The 22,418-nt window shown below is 42.6% G+C and overlaps 1 pseudogene across 1 annotated transcript; it reads left to right on the forward strand.

Moving 5' to 3' along the window:
• Positions 1–6,391: 6,391 nt before the first annotated feature.
• Positions 6,392–7,201, forward strand: LOC116545648 (annotated as a pseudogene). Its single transcript, XR_004266388.1, has one exon. The product of XR_004266388.1 is annotated as a profilin-1 pseudogene (transcript).
• Positions 7,202–22,418: the final 15,217 nt, after the last annotated feature.

Below are 22,418 nucleotides of genomic sequence, written 5' to 3' on the forward strand. Positions count from 1 at the left end.
CTGAGGTGCATACATTTTTATACTTGAACATGTGCAGGAATGTAAATTCCATTCGTATATACCAGATCATGTGCAGGAATGTAAATTCCATTCCTAGACCTTCCCACAAGTGTGACTGTGACATGTCCTTTTGCCCAGCCAGAACTTGATTGATTTGAATATACTGCATTAAGAAAGCCCACAGTTTAGATTGTGAAATATATCTAAGCCAATAACCTTGGTAATGTGGCCCTCCTGCCTAGTCCCTTCTCACAGGTGGCATTGTGAGATACCTCTGTCTCATTTCCAGGTGATGTGATTGTCCTCTCCTGCCTGAGCCCGGTTCCCAAAAGGCATTGTGACATATCGTTGAGCCCAGCACTCATGCAATGTAAGCCTTCAGCCTGGATTCTGCCCACAAGGGACATTGTGACAGATCACTTGTCCCAGCACCATAATGATGTAAATATTCTACCAGCACTCAACTCACAGGGGTGATACTAATATATCCCTGGGTCAGTATTCAGGTGACGTGACTCTCCTGCCTGGTTCTGCCCACAGGTAGAATTGTGACATATAACTACATTCAGGTCACAGGAATAATGATGACTGTCATATGACAGCCCATACAATAAAATAGATTTTGACTGTCATCACTAAGCTTAGAACAAATCAGTAAGATTCTGAGTCTTCTAATTGTATAAAAATAACAGATGATTATGACATTTGAGAATATTCCAAAAAATATTTGGCTCTTATCAGAGTCCATTACAGAGATAAAATTTTGCATCTCATAGGCACACTACACAATAATTGGAATTGTCACTCTCACACATGGACAAAGCCCACAGGTGATGTTCTGAATCTCACATGTGCAAACAGAATTGGGACTGTCATATGTGGATCTTGCAACAGGTTGGGAGGTGACTCATTTCTGGACCCAGCTCAGAGGCTTGTCAATGTCTCTCATGCCTCATCCCAGAAAATAGAAGAGATGTTGATTCTAGTGTCTAGGCTTACAGCAACAGATAAGATCTTCACTTTCCTACTTTACAGAGTTCTCAAAGAATTACAACACTCATGCATGTTGTATAACACCCTAAGGTGGTACAGACATTATTAAAACAAAGCCCAGTTCAAAATTATGATTGTGACTCTTGTACCCACACAGCCCACAGTTAGGGTTAATGTGAACAGAACCCGCTTATGAAGTCCTGGATCTCAGTCACAGAAATGGTTCACAGTTGGAATTGTTACTGTCATGTCTGGATCCAACCACAAATGAGATGGTGGCTCATTTCTGGACCCAGCTCACAGGCACACTGATGACTCTCATATCTAGACCTGGCAAATAGGGCACATGTTGACTCTGATGCCTGAACTTAGGGCATCATGTAGGATCATGGGTTTCTCCCATCAGGAAGATCTCAGAGCAGGTTTCATTCTCATGCAGACTGTATGAAGCTCTTAAGTGGCACAGAGGGTGTCTTATAAAGACCCAGCACAGCCAGGCATGGTGGCTCACACCTGTAATCCAAGTACTTTGGAGGCCAAGGTGGGCGGATCACCTGAGGTCGGGAGTTCAAGACCAGCCTGACTAACATGGTGAAACCCCATTTTTAAAAACTAATAATAAAAAATAAAATTAAAATAAAAAAATAAAGACCCAGCACATAGGTAACATTGTGACTGTTCTATGCACACACAACATACAATGAGGAATATCATCTTTCCATACAGACACAGCCCATTATTGAGGCTCCAAATATCACACAAGATCAGTTAAAAGTTTACATTGTGACTCTCATACATGGATTCAGTTCACAGGTAGAATGGTGAATTTTATACCAGAACTCAGCACAAGCGTGAGCCAGTGACTGACTGCCCTAATTAGTCAGGTGAGGTTGAAGCTTTCATGCATAAATTCTCTCCATCACTGATATTTCTATTTGTGTGCTTATTGCTAATTACAGGTGTTGTCTCTTATACCTTGAGGCATAACATGTGTGCTGCTGTGAATCTCATCCTTGGACCTTTCTGCACATGTGACTTTGACATAAAATATTTTTCAGCACCTCATTGACTTTACTTCCCTGCATAAACCCCGCCAACAGTTGAGATTATTACTTATACCTGACCCAAACACCTAGGCGATGTGACTGTCCTGCCTGGGCCTTGCCCACAAGGGTCATTGTAATGTATCTCTGAGCCCATCGCCAGGATAATGAGACTCTACTTTCCTGCCTGTTTCTTGCCTTCAGTAACAAAAATCTGGGCATATTACCTAGATGGTACCACTCTTCTCCCATGACTGGCCCTGTGAACAGGGGGGATTGTGACATATTGCTAGGCCCAGCGCCCAGGTGATGTGACTCTTTAGACCACGTTCTGCACGCAATGGGCACTCTGACGTATCACTGAGCCTAGCACAAAAGTGATGTGATTTTTCTGTGTGGGTCCTGCCCATGGAGGGATATTGACATTTCCCTGGACCAGCATTCAGGTGATGTGACTTTCCTCCCTGGCTCTGCTCATGGGTGGGGTTGTGACCTATACCAGGGCCCAGGCAACTGTCATGATGATAGCTTTCTTACATGGACCAAGCCAATGGGAGAAATTTTGACTCTAATAGTTAGGTTTGGGGCAACAACTAAGGTCCTTAGTCTACTAACTGTAAAAAAAGGTCACAGAAGATTATGACACTCACATGTATTTTATAAAGCCTTTGGGGTGTATAGAGAGTTATATAACAGGGCCCAGCAAACAGTGAATTTGTCACTCTCAGACATATGTAGCCAACAATTAGGATTGTCACCTTCATATGTGGATGGAGTCCACTAGTGAAATTCTAAATCTCACACATGGATGCAGTTCAGAGTTGAAATTGTGACTGTCATATGTGTATATGGCCTCAGGCTGGGTGGTGACTAGTTTCTGGATCCACCTTATAAGCATGGTGTTAACTCTCATGCTTAGACCAAACCAATAAGACATATATTGACTCGCATTTAGCATTAGGTTGACTGGTAAGGTCCTGAGTTTCCTACCTGTACAGAGGTCACAGAGGACTATGACCTAGCATATGGTATAATTCTCTCAAGTGATATAGAGTATGCTAAAACAGGGTCCAACACACAGTTGAGATTGTTACTTTCATATACACATCCTGTCACAAGTTAAGATTGTCACCCTCGCACACAGACAGTACCCACTGCAAAGTCCTAAATCTTTCCTGTGTGCAGTCCACAGTTGACATTGTGACTGCCATATGTGTAATGGTGACATATTTCTGAACTCCACTCACAGGCACAGTGATGAATCTCATTCCTGGACAGAACCAATAGGAGAGATGTTGACTCCCCTCACTGAGCTTAAAGCAATGTGTAAGATTGTGTGTCCACACAAGCATACAGGACTCAGAGAGTATTGTGACTCTTATGCCTAATTTATAATGCCCTTATGTGGAGAGAGCCTTATGAAAGGGCCCAAAATACTGGTGAGATTGTTACTCTCATATGTGCTCCCAGTCAACAGTATTGTCACTTTCTAAATAAACACAGCTCACTGCTAAGGTTCTGAATCTCACATCTAGAGGCAGTCAAAAGTTGGCATGGTTACTGTCACACTTGGATTCTACACACAGATAAGATGATGACTCTGAACCAAGATTCAGCACCTTGTGATGTGTTGACTTTTTTACTAGCACATTGTCTGCAGTGTGCCAGAAAAATGTTTGATCTGATTTATACTCTCTATTTAATTTACACTTATTCATCACTTCTCTTGTCATATGTAAAAATGAATGCTTATTCTTCCTTAATGTTAAACTAATTTTTATTCTAACATCTTTTTTTTTTCTTTTTGAGACGAAGACTTGCATTGTTGCCCAGGCTGGAGTGCAATGTCACAGTCTCGGCTCACTGCAACCTCCACCTCCTGGATTCAAGTGATTCTTCTGCCTCAGCCCCCTGAGTAGCTGGGGTTACAGGCACCCACCACCACACTCAGCTAATTTCTTGTATTTTTAGTAGAAATGGGGTTTCTCCATGTTTGTCAGGCTGGTCTCAAACTCCCAACCTCAGGTGATCCACCTGCCTCGAGCCTCCCAAAGTACTAGGATTACAGACGTGAGCCACCGCTCCTGGCTCTAACATCTTATTTAAAATCTGCATCTGCTTCTTCATTTCTTTCTAATTTTTGTACAGAAATGGCATACGATATTTTTTCCCTTGAATTCAATTTGACTCATTATAAATGAATATAAGCATTTGATTATTCAATATATCTACTAGTTTTAAAATATACTTTTTATAGTTTTGAAATAGTTTTAAAATACGTTTTGAAAATACAATTTAGTTTTCAAAATTTTTTTAAATAAAATACCTTCTATAAGACCCTTATATAATGCTGAGGATACTATAAATTGTTTTAGAATTTATAGCTTATTTTTAATGAGTTCTGTTTTGATTCCAATGTCCAAACACATATTATGAAATATTGGCTAAAATGGAATGAAGTGTTGGGGCTGATGGAGTTGATCTCTGATTTGACTTTCTAGCAAAATTTATGGCTAAGTTATCACTGGTGCAAGTTTTTTTTTTTTTTTTTTTTTTTTTTTTGAGACTCAATCTCACTCTGTCGCCCAGGCTGAAGTGCAGTGATGTGATCTCCACTCACTGCAACCTCCGTCTCCCACGTTCAGGTGATTCTCCTGCCTCGGCCTCCCGAGTAGCTGGGATTACAGGTACGTGCCACCACGCCCGGCTTTTTAAAATATTTTCAGTAGAGATGGGGTTTCACCGTGCTGGTCAGGCTGGTCTCTAACTCTTGACCTTGTGATCCACCCACCTCGGCCTCCCAAAGCGCTAGGATTACAGGCGCGAACCACTGCACCTGGCCAAGTTTTGTTTTCATAAGTTTTCTTAAATATGTTTTTCTAATCTTCTGCTGTTTCATGTTTTAGTCTATATGTTAATTTCTGAGAAATGCATACTCACTAGGCTCTCTTCTTTAACAGTACAATTTCAGGTTTTTTACTGTAATTGTATTTATTTTTCTTTCCTCTATTTTGAAGCCTAATCATTATTTTTGTTAAACTTTATGCCTATAATAATGTAAAATACTTCAGTAGGTGTATGTGAATTATTCCTGTTTGAAATTCTTTTTGAAGTAATTAACATTTTTTTCTGTGTGTGGACACATCCTGCCCATCTCAAAAATAAAGCACTCAAAATAATAATAATAATAATAAAGCACTCAGGCTGGAGTGCTCTGGCGTGATCTCAGCTCACTGCAAACTCCGCCTCCTGGGCTCAAGTGATTCTCCTACAACAGCCTCCCAAGTAGCTGGCATTACAGTTGCCACTCAGCTAATTTTTGTATTTTTAGTAAAGATGAGGTTTCACCATGTTGGCCAGGCTGGTCTAGAACTCCTGACCTCAAGTGATCCACCACTTCATCTTCCCAAAGTGCTGAGATTACAGGCGTAAGCCACTGCACCTAATCTACTCATATATATCTTTTTTATATATAATCATATGTGTCTTTTTTGTTCAAATATCATCGTTATGATTTTTGTTTTGTTTATTGTTTAAATTAAGGAATGAAGTGTTTATATTTGTCATAAATTAGAAAGTGAAAAAGAATTACAATATTTCAAAATGGTATGTCCTTTAAGGAATTAGGGTATAAGGTTTTTTATTCGATCAACAGCAGAAAGGGAGTAGATGAAGAACCAGGCCCCCTCTCCTCCCTGGTTAATTAGGAGAGTGGGGGCTGGGCGCAGTGGCTCATGCCTGTAATCCAAGCGCTTTGGAGGCCAAGGCCAGCAGATCTCCTGAGGTCGGGAGTTCAAGACCAGCCTGACCAACATGGTGAAATCCCGTCTTTAATAAAAAATAAATTAATAAAAATAAAAATAAATAAAAAATTAGGAGAGTGAAGGTGTTGTTTGGTAGAGATGGGTAAGCGTGATGGCTGCTTGCATGGAGAGAACTGTTTCTGCCACCCCACCTGTCACATTTTGGGCTGGATAGTAAAACCAACCCATATTATTTGTAAAATCAAGGATAATTACATCTCTTTCCAGATAATTATATCTTAAAGCAGAAAAGCTCATTAAAGAAGGTAGTGCCTTAGAGATCACCTAAATTTCCTTGACCCTTAGGATCATATGGGGGGCAACTGCCACTGAGAAGGACATGGCAATTACTTGAGAGAAAAAATTGGTGCGAAAATGTGGCTCTGATGAGAGGATGCAGATAATGGCAAGGGGTACGTGAGGTGAAACCTTCTGAGGACACGCCCATCTCAGCAGACAGGTGAGAAGGAGCAGCCACTTCAGGGAGTGAAGATGGGTGAGATGCCACCAAATACGCACCAGAAGGCATCATTAAACACTGTGAATGGAAGTGGCGGTGCGAGGGCGGCTGCACAGTGAGCAGAGCAGCGGTCCGGACGGCAGCGTGTTCCCCGAGCTCTTCGCCTCTCCCCGCCCGCCAGCCGAGGCAACTAGAACCCAGCGGCCCCAGCAGCAGCGCCATGGCTGGGTGGAACGCCTACATCGACAACCTCACGGTGGACGGGACCTGTCAGGACGCGGCCATCGTGGGCTACAAGGACTCGCCCTACGTCTGGGCCGCTGTCCCTGCGAAAACCTTTGTCAACATCACGCCAGCTGAGGTTGGTGTCCTGGTTGGCAAAGACCGGTCAAGTTTTTACGTGAATGCGCTGACACTTGGGGGCCAGAAGAGTTCGATTATCTGGGACTCACTGCTGCAGGATGGGGAATTTAGCATGGATCTTCATACCAAGAGCACTGGTGGAGCCCCCACCTTCAATGTTACTGTCACTGTCACCAAGACTGACAAGACGCTAGTCCTGCTGATGGGCAAAGAAGGTGTCCACGGTGGTTTGATCAACAAGAAATGTTATGAAATGGCCTCCTACCTTCGGTGTGCCCAGTACTGACCTCGTCTGTCCCTTCCCCTTCACTGCTCCCCACAGTTTTGCACCCTTTTCCTCCCCATACACACAACACCGTTTTGTTTTTGGGGCCATTACCCCACACTCCTTATTGCTGCCAAAACCACATGCGCTGGGGGCCAGGGCTGGATAGACAGACACCTCCCCCTACCCATACCCCTCCTGTGTGTGGTTGGAAAACTTTTTTGTTTTTTGGGTTGGTTTTTTTTTTTTTTTTTCTGAATAAAAAAGATTATACCAAAAAAAAAAAAAATGTAGATGGTGTAGCTACAAGATGACCAGGGACCAGATGCATTCTATGAAGCCATGATATGACTCAAGACTCCCAGCATCAAGATGTCATTTGCGGGACCAAAAATAAAGAAATGGGGCATTCCTAAATGTGAAATTAAAATAGAACAACTTTTAAAAGGTCTTCCACTAGATTCAATTATTTGCTATTATGAGGTTTGGGCGCGGTGGCTCACGCTTGTAAGCCCAGCACTTTGGGAGGCTGAGGCGGGCAAATCACAAGGTCAAGAGATCAAGACAATCCTGACCAACATGGTGAAACCCCGTCTCTACTAAAAATACAAAAATTAGCTGGTCGTGGTAGCGCGCACCTGTAGTCCCAGCTACTCGAGAGGCTGAGGCAGGAGAATTGCTTGAACCCGGGAGGCGGAGGTTGCAGTGAGCCGAGATGGTGCGGCAGCACTCCAGCCTGGCGCCTGGCGACAGAACAACACTCTGTCTCAAAAGAAAAAAAAAAAAGAAAAAAGAAAAATATTTGCCTGTTATGCAGAAATTGAGACACAAACTACAAAATTGAGACTTTTCTAAAACTTTGAGAAAGAATGATATAATTTTGTCCTTACTCAAATTTCTGACCTAGGAATTGTACTTGATATTGGAAGAAAAAGCATCCTGCTGGGGATGTGTGCTTCTCTTACCTTCACAGGCGGCAGTTTTTTAAAATAAATGTTATTGGCTAACTTAACAAGTAGATGACATCAGAATGGTGGGCACCTGAGAAGAGAGAGACATTCTCTAAAAAAAGTTATGATGGAGCCAGGGCAGGAAGATGGACCAGCTAATAAAGGGCAGTAACAGGCTATTTCTTCTGTGCTATCCTTCCTGAGTCTGTTTTCATTGCAGAGAGGCAAATCCAATGGGAAACAAGTCAACACATATTAATTATTTTATATGTATGCTACATATGTATTTTATAGTATGTTATGTACATAGTACATTTTGATAAAAAGTCACTTCTCATTTATGTTCATTTCTATCTAAATTTTTAATATTCTGTTTAACAATATGGCTTACGTAAATATTTTGAGATGTTTGCTTTCTGAGAAATTTTTTCTTATCAGTTTGGACATGTGTAAATATATATTTATATACCCAAATATTTAAATATATAAATACTTACTATGTAAATTAGAATTCTAAGATACTGTCAAAAGTGCTGATGGCAATTCACCTTATGTGAAAATAAAATAGTGATTTTACATTTATTATCCCTAGTGAAAGTCTCCAACGGAAATACTTTATTTTTTTAATTTTTTTTAAATAAAGACGGGGTTTCACCATGCTGGTCAGGCTGGTCTTGAACTCCCGACCTCAGGTGATCTGCCCGCCTTGGCCTCCAAAGTGCTTGGATTACAGGCATGAGACACCGCACCCTGCCCAGAAAGGTTATTTTATCAAAAGTCTGTCTACTTTCCTTTGCACTCAGTTCTTACTCAGATTTGACTCTAACAGTGTATTTCAAAATCTTGTCTGGGAAGGCTTTCTATGTTCTTTTTAAAGTCTCTAATCATGAATGACACTGTTAAAACTTTAGATTGAATAGGGATTACCTGGGGCTATTGTTACAAATCGAATTCCTGGGTCCTAGCGTCACAGATTCTAATTTACAGTAGCAGTTAGGCCGGGTGTGGTGGCTCACGCCTGTAATCCAAGCACTTTGGAGGCCAATGTGGGCAGATCACGTGAGGTCAGGAGCTCAAGACCAGCCTGACCAGCATGGTGAAACTCCATCTTTAAAAAAAAAAAAAAAAGAAAAAAGATAGCAGTTAGTGCTGATGTTGAGGGTCTGTGGAGCAGCTTTTGAATAGTACTGGTCTAATTCACTCAAATTCCACTCTAAGACCTTACTTTCTGAGTTATCTTTTTATCTTTTAAACCTCTCCCTCTTTTAGCTCTTTTCTCTGAGACCGGAAAAAGCTTATTAAAAAACAACAGTAACAATATCTCCTCTCCCCACCTATCTCACCCTTTTCTCTTGCTACTGTTCCTTATTGCCTCTCCTAGCCCCTCTTTTTCCAACCAAGCTGGTCGCAGACAGCCTCAACCTCTACCTCAATCCCTTCTTGTCTGATAACTCATGGTTTTTAATCTGTCCCAATGACTCTGATGGTAAACATTCCACCAAATCCAACAGTCTTGCTGTTCTTATTTCACTGTACCTCAGTCTGACTAAGCTATTGTTTCTACTACAGGTATTGATCGACTTATGACCTATGCAACTTGCGACCATTTGACTTTACGACCGCAATCGCTAGCCACGACTGCTCCTCTGTAGATTTTTGGAAACACTACAACATTTTGATGCGTATCAAGAATATTGCTACCGCCTGGGAGGCTGTGACGACAAAGTGCATGAATGGCATCTGGAAAAACTATGTTAAGTGCTATGTTAACGATTTTGATGGATTTGACAGTGAACATGAACTTGAAACGATTCAGGAAATAATAGTAAAACTCGCTAAAGACCTTTCTCTGGAGTGTGAAATGGAAGACGTAGAAGAGTTGCTAGACAAAGAATCCGGAGAACTTACAAATGAAGAGCTAATCGAACTGGAAGAAGAAAGAGTGGCGGAAGAAGAAAGAAGAGAAGCAGAGAAAGAAGAGGAGGAGCCAGAAAGAAAGTTCACCACTAAGGGATTATCAGATGGTTTATCTTTACTGAATAAACTTCTTATACATTTCGAAGCAATGGACCCAAACATCGAACGATTTGCAAGGATTGAACGGATGGCGCACGATGTGTTTCGTTCATACCATGAAATTTATGAAGAAAAAAAGAAATATACAATTCAGACAAATCTCACCATGTTTATGAAAAAACCAATTCCGGTAACCCCAACTACTGCCTCAGATGATGACATCAACGACCCACAGCCAAGCACCAGCGGCCAATAAAATGTTTTGTGCATGTTTATATATATATATATATATATATATATATATATATATATATGTTTTTTGTTTTTTGTTTTTTGTTTTTGGGGGGGGACGGAGTTTTGCTCTTGTTACCCAGGCTGGAGTGCAATGGTGCAATCTCGGCTCACCGCAACCTCCACCTCCTGGTTTCAGGCAATTCTTCTGCCTCAGCCTCCTGTGTAACTGGGACTACAGGCACGCGCCACCATGCCCAGCTAATTTTTTGTATTTTTAGTAGAGACGGGGTTTCACCGTGTTGACCAGGATGATCTCGATCTCCTGACCTCGTGATCCACCCGCCTCGGCCTCCCAAAGTGCTGGGATTACAGGCTTGAGCCACCATGCCCGGCCATGTTTATATATTTTGATGTGTTTTGCAATTGGGAAAATGTTTCCTATGGTATTTTTTACACCTGTATTTTGTATTTTTGTATGCACCTGTATTTTGTGATTTTGTATGTTTTGCAAATATTAAACCAGTTGTACTGGTAATGCAGTGTTTTACTTAAACCTCACCAATGTAAAAATAAGAAACAAAATGGTGTAGAGATGATACAAATGGCATAAAATGAACAAAGAAAATTATGATATATAACAATAATGAAAGAAAATTATGATAAAATATGACTTAAAGGTTTTTATAACATCATTTCACAGTACTGTACATATAGCCTACTCAACTTACGACCAAATTGTGTTAAGACCGGTCTGTCGGGACCAATTGTGGTCGTAAGTCGAGCAATCGCTGTATAGGTCTCTGCTCATTCATATCAATCCTCTTGACTCCCATTACCAAGCTCACCCATGCTTATTGTTTTGAGGTTCCCATTTTTGCTGCTTTAAAAAAAATGAAGTCCTTTTCCTATTTTGATTATGGATAACATGCCTAGTTCACCTACCTTCTGTCTTTAGCCCGCACTCTTTCTAATTTTGCAGTGTCTGGCTCCTAGCTTTGTTCTTACGTCGTTCCTGAGTTTCTGACTCAAATGCTTAAATGTCACCTTGGGTTTCTTACAATCAAGCTTAGCATGGCCAATAATTTCTTTTTTTTTTTTTTTAATATAGAGACAGGGTTTCACCATATTGGTCAGTCTGGTATCTAACTCCTGACCTCAGGTGATCCACCCGCCTCGGCCTCCCAAAGTGCTGGTATTACAGGCAAGAGCCACCGCGCAGCCCAATAATTTCCTTTTCAATGCTGTTTTTGCTGTCTCAATATGTTGCACAATTCCACTCTGACTCTAATAATGAAATCCAAACACATTGAATTTAATCTAGTATCCCATCAAGCATCATGTATCTCCATTTGTACTTTTAGATGTGTTTCTCTCTCCCTCTTTTTTTTTTTTTTCCTTGAGATGGAGTTTCGCTCACATTGCCCAGGCTGGAGTACAATGGTGCAATCTCTGTAAGAACTAAGTAAAATGATTTTCGTAAAGTACTTGGAAAATGTGCCTGGCACATAGAACATGCGCAATAAAATGCTGGCTTTGTTATTATTATCACTACTAATTTTATCAGAATTGAACTCCCTCATTCATGAAATGAGCTATCTACTTTACTCAGTGTGTCTTTGATGTTAATCAATGGCACTTTTATAAATTAAACTGAAATCACTTTTAATTTATAGCTGGTTTTGCTCTTTTAAGTAGCTACTGCTGTTAAAATGCTGTTGGTTTTCCATATTTTAATTTATCCAGAAATTCTGCCTGTATATACATTTTTCTGTATATTCGTTTGTGTTTTCTGTATAGACAGTATTATTTTAAAACAAGAAAAACTGGGTTTTTATTTCCGAATCTCTTACTGTGTGTGTGTCTGTGTGTGTGTGTGTGTGTATGTGTTGTACTGGACCGAGCGTAGAAAGTTAGCACCAAGACAAAAGTATGCCAGATTGCAGGGTCATTTATTATGCCGGCGACCACAGAGGACTCACGTCTCTCCAACCTGTGGTGTCGAAAGGAGGGTGCCAAGACTTTTATACCTGAAAAACCACCTTGGGGATGGGGGTGAGGAGCGGGGATGGGGGTGAGGAGCGGGGATGGGGATGAAAAGGTTTCGGACATTCCAAGGGCCAGGGGATTCTGTGATTCACCTCCTGGGCGGAGACGAGGGTGGGGGTCTCCGGACATTCCAAGGTCTAGGGGACTTTTGTCATTCTGTTTGTTACTTCAGTGGTTTACAGAAGTCAAGATAAGCATTTGTTCACACATTATCTGGGTAGTGATAGAAGTCACAGATCTTAATTACTTATTACAAGTCACAGGAGCCAGGATGGAATTAGCCTGGGCTGCTTATTTTAGTTATTACCAGTAAGCAAAGGCTAGCAATTCTGGCACAATATCACATGTGATGTGTGTATATATACTGATAATGAACTGATAATGAACAGAAACTTATTGGCTCACAATTCTGTAGTCTGGGAAGTCCAAGCTTCAGGGACCAGCATTTCATGAGGGTCTTCTTGCTGTGTCATTCTTATTTATTTATTTATTTGGTCATATGCTTGTATTTTCAAACTCAGTTATGTGACACTCTACAGTTCAATGCTAGCACACCTGTGTGAGGCTTAACAACACGAGGAACAGACAGCGTGTTCCAACAACACGAGGAACTGACACACAAATCCAGCACCTCCATCTCCATTTACTCTGTTAGGCTGTACATGAGGAACACCACACATGGCTATGTGGCACACTGCAACTGAAGGCAGGGAACCAGACTCCTGGGACTGAGAGGAGATTTCAGACTTCAGACGCATTTGGGACTTTTATTTTGTGATAACCTGCTTTTTGCCAGCTAAAACTAACTCTCTCTTTCTCAGACAAAAGCTGTTCAGGCTTTATGTTAGCTTCTTGAGCTGGACAGACTCCATCTCAGCTTCTTCATATTAGTTATTTTCCCACCACTAAGTACGTAACTATAGTATGTAGCTAGGGCAGGCTGACACTGGGCACCCAGGAATGCATTTGCTGATAAGAGATCGAGTTAAGTGGTACCAACTAGCAGAGTCTGGGAATGCAGGTCCTGTCAAGCACCCAGAGCCCCCATTATCTATAAGTTGTATGACTTTCATGACAGCTTTACCCCTTGCACCTAGCACTGTTTTATTTCTCATGTACTGGTTTATCTTTTAACTTTTTGCTTACTCTGCTTCTGTGACTAATTTGCTTCAGCTAGGTTCCCCCTCCCCTTCAAAACTAGGGTATAAAAGACCACCTAACTGGATTGGGCGTGGTGGCTCATGCCTGTAATCCAAGCACTTTGGAAGCCAAGGCGGGCAGATCACCTGAGGTTGGGAGTTCAAGACCAGCCTGACCAACATGGTGAAACCCTGTCTTTTTTTTTTTTTTTTTTGAGATGCAGTTTCACTCATGTTACCCAGGCTGGAGTGCAATGGCGCGATCTCAGCTCACCGCAACCTCCACCTCCTGGGTTCAGGCAACTTTCCTGCCTCAACCTCCTGAGTAGCTGGGATTACGGGCACGCACCACCATGCCCAGCTAATTTTTTGTATTTTTAGTAGAGACGGGGTTTCACCATGTTGACCAGGATGGTCTCGATCTCTTGACCTCGTGATCCACCCGCCTTGGCCTCCAAAGTGCTGGGATTACAGGCTTGAGCCACCGCGCCCGGCGAAACCCTGTCTTAAAAAATATAAAAAATAAAAAATAAAAAAAAAGACCACCTAACTTTTTCTTAGGGGCAGAGAGAATTTTGGGTGTTAGCCACCTCTCAGTCACTGGCATAATAAAAGACTCATAATTCAATCTCAGAGTGGGGCACATTCCTTGGCTCGCTCAGGTACAACAACTTCAAATTAACATGGCAACTGTAAACCCAGGGACTGTTTCCCTCCAGTTCACCACTGCTTGGGCAGCAGCTCCAACTGCTTGGAAAGACACAAAGAGATAGATGGTGAGAGAGAGAAAAAGGAGGTCAAATTCATCCTCTGATAAGGAGCTCACTCCTGTGATAAGGCTGTTCACCTCTTTAAAAAAGCAGAGGACTCCTGGCCTAATCACAGTTCATTAGGCTCCACCTCTCAACATTGTTACATTGGAAATTGTTTCTAACACGTAAACTTTGGGGGACACATTTAAGCCACAGCAGCCAACACCTGCTGACAGAATGTTTTGCCACTGAGGCTGTAGTAACATCAGCTTTCTTTCACACTGGAAAACCTTTACTAAAAACCCTCTTGGCTGGGCACGGTAGTTCATGCGTGTAATCCCAGCACTTTGGAAGGCTGAGGCTCATGGATCACCTAAGGTTGGGAGTTTGAGACCAGCCTAACATGGAGAAGCCCCATCTCTACTAAAAATATAAAATTAGGCCGGGCGCGGTGGCTCAAGCCTGTAATCCCAGCACTTTGGGAGGCCAAGGTGGGTGGATCACGAGGTCAAGAGATCGAGACCATCCTGGTCAACATGGTGAAACCCCATCTCTACTAAAAATACAAAAAATTAGCTGGGCATGGTGGCGCGTGCCTGTAATCCCAGCTACTCAGGAGGCTGAGGCAGGAGAATTGCCTGAACCCAGGAGGCGGAGGTTGCGGTGAGCCGAGATCACGCCATTGCACTCCAGCCTGGGTAACAAGAGTGAAACTCTGTCTCAAAAAAAAAAATAAAAATAAATAAAAAAAAATAAAATTAGCTGGGCGTGGTGGCACATGCCTGTAATCCCAGCTACTCAGGAGGCTAAGGCAGGAGAATCACTTGAACCTGAAAGGCAGAGGCCGAGATCAAACTGTGATATTGTGCTGGCCTGGAGCCAGAACCTGAGCAACGCTATTTTTATAAAATGCAAAACTGTTTTTAAATAAGTTGCAATGGCTGCCCCATACTCCTCACAATAACTGCTGTTCTTGGCCGCTGTAAATAGAACTGCTAGTTTGTTCTGCAAAACTATGTAAAGCTGCTTACCTTTTCTTATCAGTAACTGCTAAAATCTGTGACTTCTATCACCACCCAGACAATGTGTAAACAAATGTATATCTTGACTTCTGTAAACCACTGAGGTGACAAACAGAATGACAAAAGTCCCCTAGACCTTGGAATGTCCGGAGACCCCCGCCCTTGTCTCCGCCCAGGAGGTGAATCACAGAATCCCCAAGCCCTTGGAATATCCGAAACCTTTTCATCCCCATCCCCGCTCCTCACCCCCATCCCCGCTCCTCACCCCCACACCCAAGGTGATTTTTCGGGTATAAAAAGTCGTGGCACCCTCCTTTTGACGCCACAGGTTGGAGAGACGTGAGTCCTCTGTGGTCGCCGGCATAATAAATGACCCTGCAATCTGGCATACTTTTGTCTTGGTGCTAACTTTCTATGCTCGGTCCAATACAACAAAACCACTGCACTTCAGCCTGGGTAATAAGAGCAAAACTCTATCTCAAACAAAAAAACAAAAACCAAAAAAACCTCTCTTGACCTACAATGGCTCCTCCAGGGCTCCTCGTCTGTCTAGACAAGTTCACCTAGAAAGGACCGTGAAGCCTCCATGTGCAACCCCGAGCCCATAAAGTCTGAAGTCCTGCCTTCCTGGGCTGATTCCGCACCCCTCACCCCACCCCCCCACCCCCACCCCCCCCCCCCCCCCCCCACCCCCACCCCCACCTCCACCTCCCCACCCCCACCCCCACCCCCCCTCTGCATTTGCTTGCATTCACCATTATTCCTGATAGCCCAGGGCCTGGTTAAGACGGCTCACCTCACCCTGCCATCTTAACTATTATTATGATAATGTAAATACTCCTCACCCCACCCTGCCATCTTAACTGTTATTGTGATAATGCGAATACTACCAACCCCACCCTGCCATCTTAACTGTTATTATGATAATATGAATACTATTAACCCCAACTTGCCATCTTAACTCTTATTTTAATAATGTGAAGGCCGGGCTCGGTGGCTCACGCCTGTAATCCTAGCACTTTGGGAGGCCGAGTTGGGTGGATCACCTGAGGTCAGGAGTTCAAGACCAGCCTGGCCATCATGGTGAAACCCCAACTTAAAAAATAAAATAGAAATAAAAAAAGATAATGTGAATACTCCTCACCCTACCCGGCCTTCTTAACTGTTCTTATAATAATGTGAATACTCCTCACCCCACCCTGCCACCTTAACTGTTCTTGCTCTGTGAATATCCCTCCATCGCACCCTACCATCTTAACTACTCTTATGCCTTACCCTACCTTATGGTAATGTGTACGTATTCCTTGCCCTACCCTCACCACTATAACTGATCTTACTCCATAACAACCCTGCCCCTTCTCCAAAAGATTTGTCCCAACCTATAAAACTAACTTCTATCCCACTGCCCTTCGCTGACACCCTTTTCAAGCCTCAGCCCACCTGCACCTAGGTGAATAAACAGCCATGTTGCTCACACAAAGCCTGTTTGGGGGTCTCTTCATTCAAAGAGTGCATTTTAACAAGGACCTAGACCAACAAGGAACCAAAATCTTGGATGCACAATTCACTTATCCTGCTTGGCATAAAGAAGCTGAAAAAGCGCCGGGTGTGGTGGCTCATGCCTGTAATCCAAGCACTTTGTAGGCCAAGGCGGGCGGATCACCTGACGTTGGGAGTTCAAGACCAGCCTGACCAACATGGTGAAACCTCGTCTTAAAAAAAAAAAAGAAGCTGAAAAATAGCTAAATAATTCAAATTGTACTAAAAATTCTTAAACAAGGAGAGATTATTTTTATTTTATTTTTTTAAGGAAAGATTCTTTTTTCTTTCTTTTTTAAAATATTTAACTTTTTTTAATTAATTTTTTTTCTTTTATAAGATGGGGTTTCACCATGATGGCCAGGCTGGTCTCGACTCCTCACCTCAGGTGATACACCCACTTCAGCCTCCCAAAGCGCTAGGATTACAGGTGTGAGCCACTGCGCCAGGCCCAAGTATTTAATTTTTTTTTTTTTTTTTTTAGAGACGGGGTTTCACCATGTTGGCCAGGTTGGTCTTGAACTGCTGACCTGAGGTAATCCACCAGCCTCGGCCTCCCAAAGTGCTGGGGGTACAAGCGTAAGCCACCACGCCCGGGCCCTAATTTTTTTTTAAAGAGGCTGGGATTAGCCATGTTGGACAAGCTGGTTTCGAACACCTGACCTCAAGTGATACACCTGCCTCGGCCTCCCAAACTGCTGGGATTACAAGCATGAGGCACTGCACCCCGCAAGGAGATATTCTTATTTATTCATTTATTTATTTTATAGAGACGGGGTTTTACCATGTTGGCCAGGTTGGTCTCAATCTATTGACCTCGTGATCTGCCCACCTCAGCCTCCCAAAGTGCTGGAATTACAGGTGTGAGCCACCATGCCCAGCCAAGCAGAGATTCTTAAACAAGGTATTTACAAAACACCTCCCATGACATTCCCAGAGTCCCCTCCCAGCCTTTCTTTATATCTTTATTTCTATCGTTTTTTGTTTTTTTTTTTTAATTTTTATTTATTTATTTTTTTTTTTGGGACGGAGTTTCGCTCTTGTTACCCAGGCTGGAGGGCAATGGCGCGATCTCGGCTCACCGCAAACTCCACCTCCTGGATTCAGGCAATTCTCCTGCCTCAGCCTCCTGAGTAGCTGGGATTACAGGCATGCGCCACCATGCCCAGCTAATTTTTTGTATTTTTAGTATAGACGGGGTTTCACCGTGTTGACCAGGATGGTCTCGATCTCTTGACCTCGTGATCCACCCGCCTCGGCCTCCCAAAGTGCTGGGATTACAGGCTTGAGCCACTGCGCCCGGCCCTCTATTTATTATTTTTAAAAGACGGGGTTTCACCATGTTGGTCAAGCTGGTCTTGAACTCCCGACCTCAGGTGATCCGCCTGCCTTGGAGCCACGATGCCTGGCCTATATCTTTATTTCTCAAAATGTTCCCTGCATGTCTCACCCCTAGTCCTTCACCTCCCTAGAGCTGTGAGGCTCCCAGGGCCTCCCTGGGCCTCCCTCCCCTGTACGTGAAGTCGGGGATGCAGCCAGTACTTGTTTCCAAATAAGGCCAACAGGAGAGAAAACAATTACTTGCTATCACCAAAGACTCTGATGACCCCCCCAGGAGATAAGAGAAAGGTTAAGGAAACAATTTAAAATTCTTCTGGAAAAATACTCTCTGGGACTCAATAAATCATTTCAATTTACCTCTATTTAAGGAGCCTGAAGATGCCTCCCATTAGTTTGATAAAGCCAAATGTTCCACCACCCTGGAAAACCATTAAAGGTATCAGACTTCCCCTGATTCCCATCAGAAACTGAGGAAAGTTAAAAAAAAAAAAAAAAGTAGGTACTACCCCTCGGTACTATCTCAGTAAAATTGATTGGTCATGCATTTCAAATTATGAACCACACGGCTGGGCGTGGTGGCTCATGCCTGTAATCCAGGCACTTTGGAGGCCAAGGCGGGAGGATCACCTGCGGTCGGGAGTTCAAGACCAGCCTGACCAACATGGTGAAACCCCGTCTTTAAAAATAAATAAATAAATAAAATAATAACAAAAAAATAAAAAAAAATTAAAAATTAATTTAAAATAAGAACTTTACTACTTTGGTTATACAATACTCTAAAAAAAAAAAACAGATAAAATTATGAACCACAAAGGGCTGAAACTGGGGTTAACCGCCACTATCAATTACATACAACATGGAAGAACATTTGAGGCTGGACCTGACTTCCCAAGCAGCTTCTTTTCTGGCCATAAACTGTAAATCACCAGAGCCCAGAGCTGCATGACATGCCACAGAATAAAATTATTTGGTAAAAGGAAAACATATCCAAACTGCAGACAGTAATCCAGCATTCTTAATACAGTATTTTTTTTTAAATACAAAAGGAAAATAAACAACACAAGTTTATGGCACTTCAATTTAAATAGAAAAACCTAGAAAATGCAATAAATAACAAGCTCTAAAACTGTGGGCCCCCACTGACCGGGACACTTGCTGGCATTATCATAAAAAGAGACACTGGGCCGAAGGTTGCCAGGATGCCAAGAAGAGAGAAAATCCTGATGCCCAGCCTCACCAGGAAATGATTGACACCCCTCCTGAAAGAAATGTCCAATGCCCTCAACCACCTCTAAGCTGTAAGGGGAATAACCTCGTTTTCTCTTCCCTTCCTCAGGGCCACCACAAATTGCCAGTGGTAGGTTTTTATAATTTGCCTCATGGCTTGCCTCTGTCTCAATATCCTAATATTTATATGAGGCTCCTGAAAGCTAAACACAACTTTCTTTTCAGCTCTGCCCCCCAGTACGTTTGTTAGGAAGAGATCATCTCACCCCTACAATATCAAGTTTACTATGTCCTCGGGACTCCTTACACTGTCCTCAGTTGCTTCATCTGAATTCTCCGAGTCTACTTGCCCCTTCAAACTACAACACAGTTAGCTAAAAATTTACATCAAGTATTAAAATTTTCTTTTCTCTACAGGCATTAAAAAAACCCCAAAACAAAAAACTACTGATAATGGATTTATATGGAATGTACAACTCCTTAAAGTAGAAATAGGTCCTTCCATGCCTGTCTCCAGAATCCTCCAATATCATTTAAAATCAGCAGAACTTGAAGGCTTTACGCAATGGTCTCAGTAAAGCACTCTCCACAGATTACAGGCACGGGTTCGGTGGCTCATGCCTGTAATCCTAGCACTTTGGGAGGCTGAGGTGGGTTGGAGTTCAAGACCAGCCTGGCCATCATGGCGAAACCCCATCTTTAAAAAAAATAAAAAAACATAAAATAAAATAAAAATAGTCTCAGGTGTAGTAAATAAAAATGTCTAGTCTTGGCCGGGTGTAGTGGCTCATGCCTGCAATCCAAGCACTTTGGAGGCCAAGGTGGGCGGATCACCTGAGGTTGGGAGTTCAAGACCAGCCTGACCAACATGATGAAACCCTGTCTTAAAAAAAAAAAAAAAAGTCTAGTCTTCACTTTTAGTTTACGATTACTCCCATCTTAGCTATTAAAATTCGAAATGGGTTCCCACTACTTGGGAGGCTGAGGCAGAAGAATCGCTTGAACCGGGGAGTCAGATGTTGAAGTGAGCCAAGAACACACCATTGCACTTCAGCCTGGGCAAAAAGAACAAAGTTCTGCTTAAAAAAAAAAAAAAAATCCCAAATGGGAAGGGGTGTCATTTAGTCCAAGTTTCAAGATCTATCAATAAATTGGTCAAACCTGGGTTTTCCTGAGTGCCTATTTCTGCTGCTGTCCTGCTTCTGTCACTGTCAACACCCAATATTTCACTATCGTCGATTTTTGTTCTGCTTATTTTTAGGATGCCTCTTTTTTTTTTTTTTAAAGATGGGGTTTCACCATGTTGGTCAGGCTGGTCTTGAACTCCTGACCTCAGGTGATCCACCCACCTTGGCCTCCATAGTATACCTCTTCATACAGAATTCCAATACTTGGTTGCTTTGACCTGAAATATCCAACAACATACACAGACCAGTACGCCCCAAGGACTTACACAGGATTCTACCTACTTCTCACACACTCTAGGTGCCAATTTTAGTCTTCCCAAGTGATTCCACTTTACTCCAGTATGTGTATGACCTCCTTCTAGGTACTGATGGCAAGGTCACTGAATGAGCAAGAGAGGGTCACGGGGTGGGTAGAAACAAAGTTCTGTGGTGCTCACTGTGCCTCCAGGATCTGGGCCATGGCAAACCTCTCTCCACAGACCAAACCTTGACTATCGAATATTTTCTTTTCTTTGAAACAAACTAATACAGAGAAGTTTTTGCTCTGCGAGATGTTGTAAGATGTGGTACCTAATGTCTTTGATTGTCCCAGGGCTCTTTGCCCTGACTAGGGAGTCATCTCAAACCTTGTAGTTTGAGGCCTGCTATACAAAAATGCTTTCAAAAACCTTAAGTCTTCTCTACTTTCACACCCCTCCCCAGTGCTTAGACTTCCCGCTTACTTCTTGACTTTTCCTTTCTTCATGGATGAATGAGGAGGTCATGCCCTGTAGTACTATTTTAAAAACATTATGAATACCAGAGACTTCTGTGATATGACAGGTTGGCCTTGACCCAGTGCTGGACTCATTAGCTAGGGCATATCCCTGTTGCCTTTGAGTCAAGGCTGGAACTGTCAAACACGTCCAAAGTCCCACTGATATGGTATTAGGTCACCCACTTGACACTCATGTTCCCCTTGCTTTGCAGATTCTATTGCTCCATGAAAATGCATAGCACTAGGCCAGGCGTGGTGGCTCATGCCTGTAATCCAAGCACTTTCGAGGCCAAGGCAGGTGGATCACCTGAGGTCGGGAGTTCAAGACCAGCCTGACCAACATGGTGAAACCCCGTCTTTAAAAAAAATAAATAAAAAGAAAAAGAAAAAATAAAAAGAAAATGCATAGCACTTTTCTGCATCTTGACTTACCTCATGAAAGTTTACTAGACTCTTCCTCTCAAATCCTCCTATATTATGGTTAAAAACTTTAACCCTGCCAACCTTGCTTTCTTTGCCCATTGATGGCATGCCCCCCATGAATGTGTCATTAACACCAGATTTTGCCCTAGGCTAGATTTATCAGATAACTACTCCCCCAAATTGACCTCAATATTTGTGTCTATGGCCTTCTCTTGAGAGAGACAATGGAACCTTCTGAAATGGATATGTCATCACTAATTAACACAAACTTTTTTAACTATCAAGCCCTGATAAACGTTAGATCAGTCAGGGAGGCCACGTTATTGTTTTTACTCAGCATAATCTTGCAAAAAAGCAGAGGAAATAAAGGCTAGGATTTATAGTACTGTCATAGCCACTGTACCTTTGGGGTCATACATGATGTGGGGATATTGTAGAAGAGGATTCATGACAGCAGCTTGTGTCCCAGACAAAGGCAGACATCAAACAGCAGACCTTCCAGAGGTATTATCAGCACTCCAGTAGATGGCTAGTGTTAAAACTGAGAGGCACAGTAGGAAAAGGCATCCTCAGATGATGCCTGGGGTAATAAATTGACTACTTAAGTGTGTTAAATTAGCAGCCTCTTTCCCAGCAACTCAAGACAGTCAGACGGTTTCCAAATTTTGGGACAATGAGTATGGGTCCAGTTTCAAGGCCCTAAGTCCCTGGTAGGGGACTGCCAAAATCAGAAAGTTCTGTCTGGAGTAAAAGGTCGGTGCGGAAGTGGGTAAGGCGAGATGAGACGGGGGAAGAAGAGAAGCAAGGATGAGGATAAGTCGGGGGAAGAAGAGAAGCAAGGATGAGGCTCAGCTGCAT

Source organism: Sapajus apella, unplaced genomic scaffold (assembly GCF_009761245.1).
Source record: "Sapajus apella isolate SASKATOON/1434 unplaced genomic scaffold, GSC_monkey_1.0 scaffold319, whole genome shotgun sequence".
Lineage (NCBI taxonomy): Eukaryota > Metazoa > Chordata > Mammalia > Primates > Cebidae > Sapajus > Sapajus apella.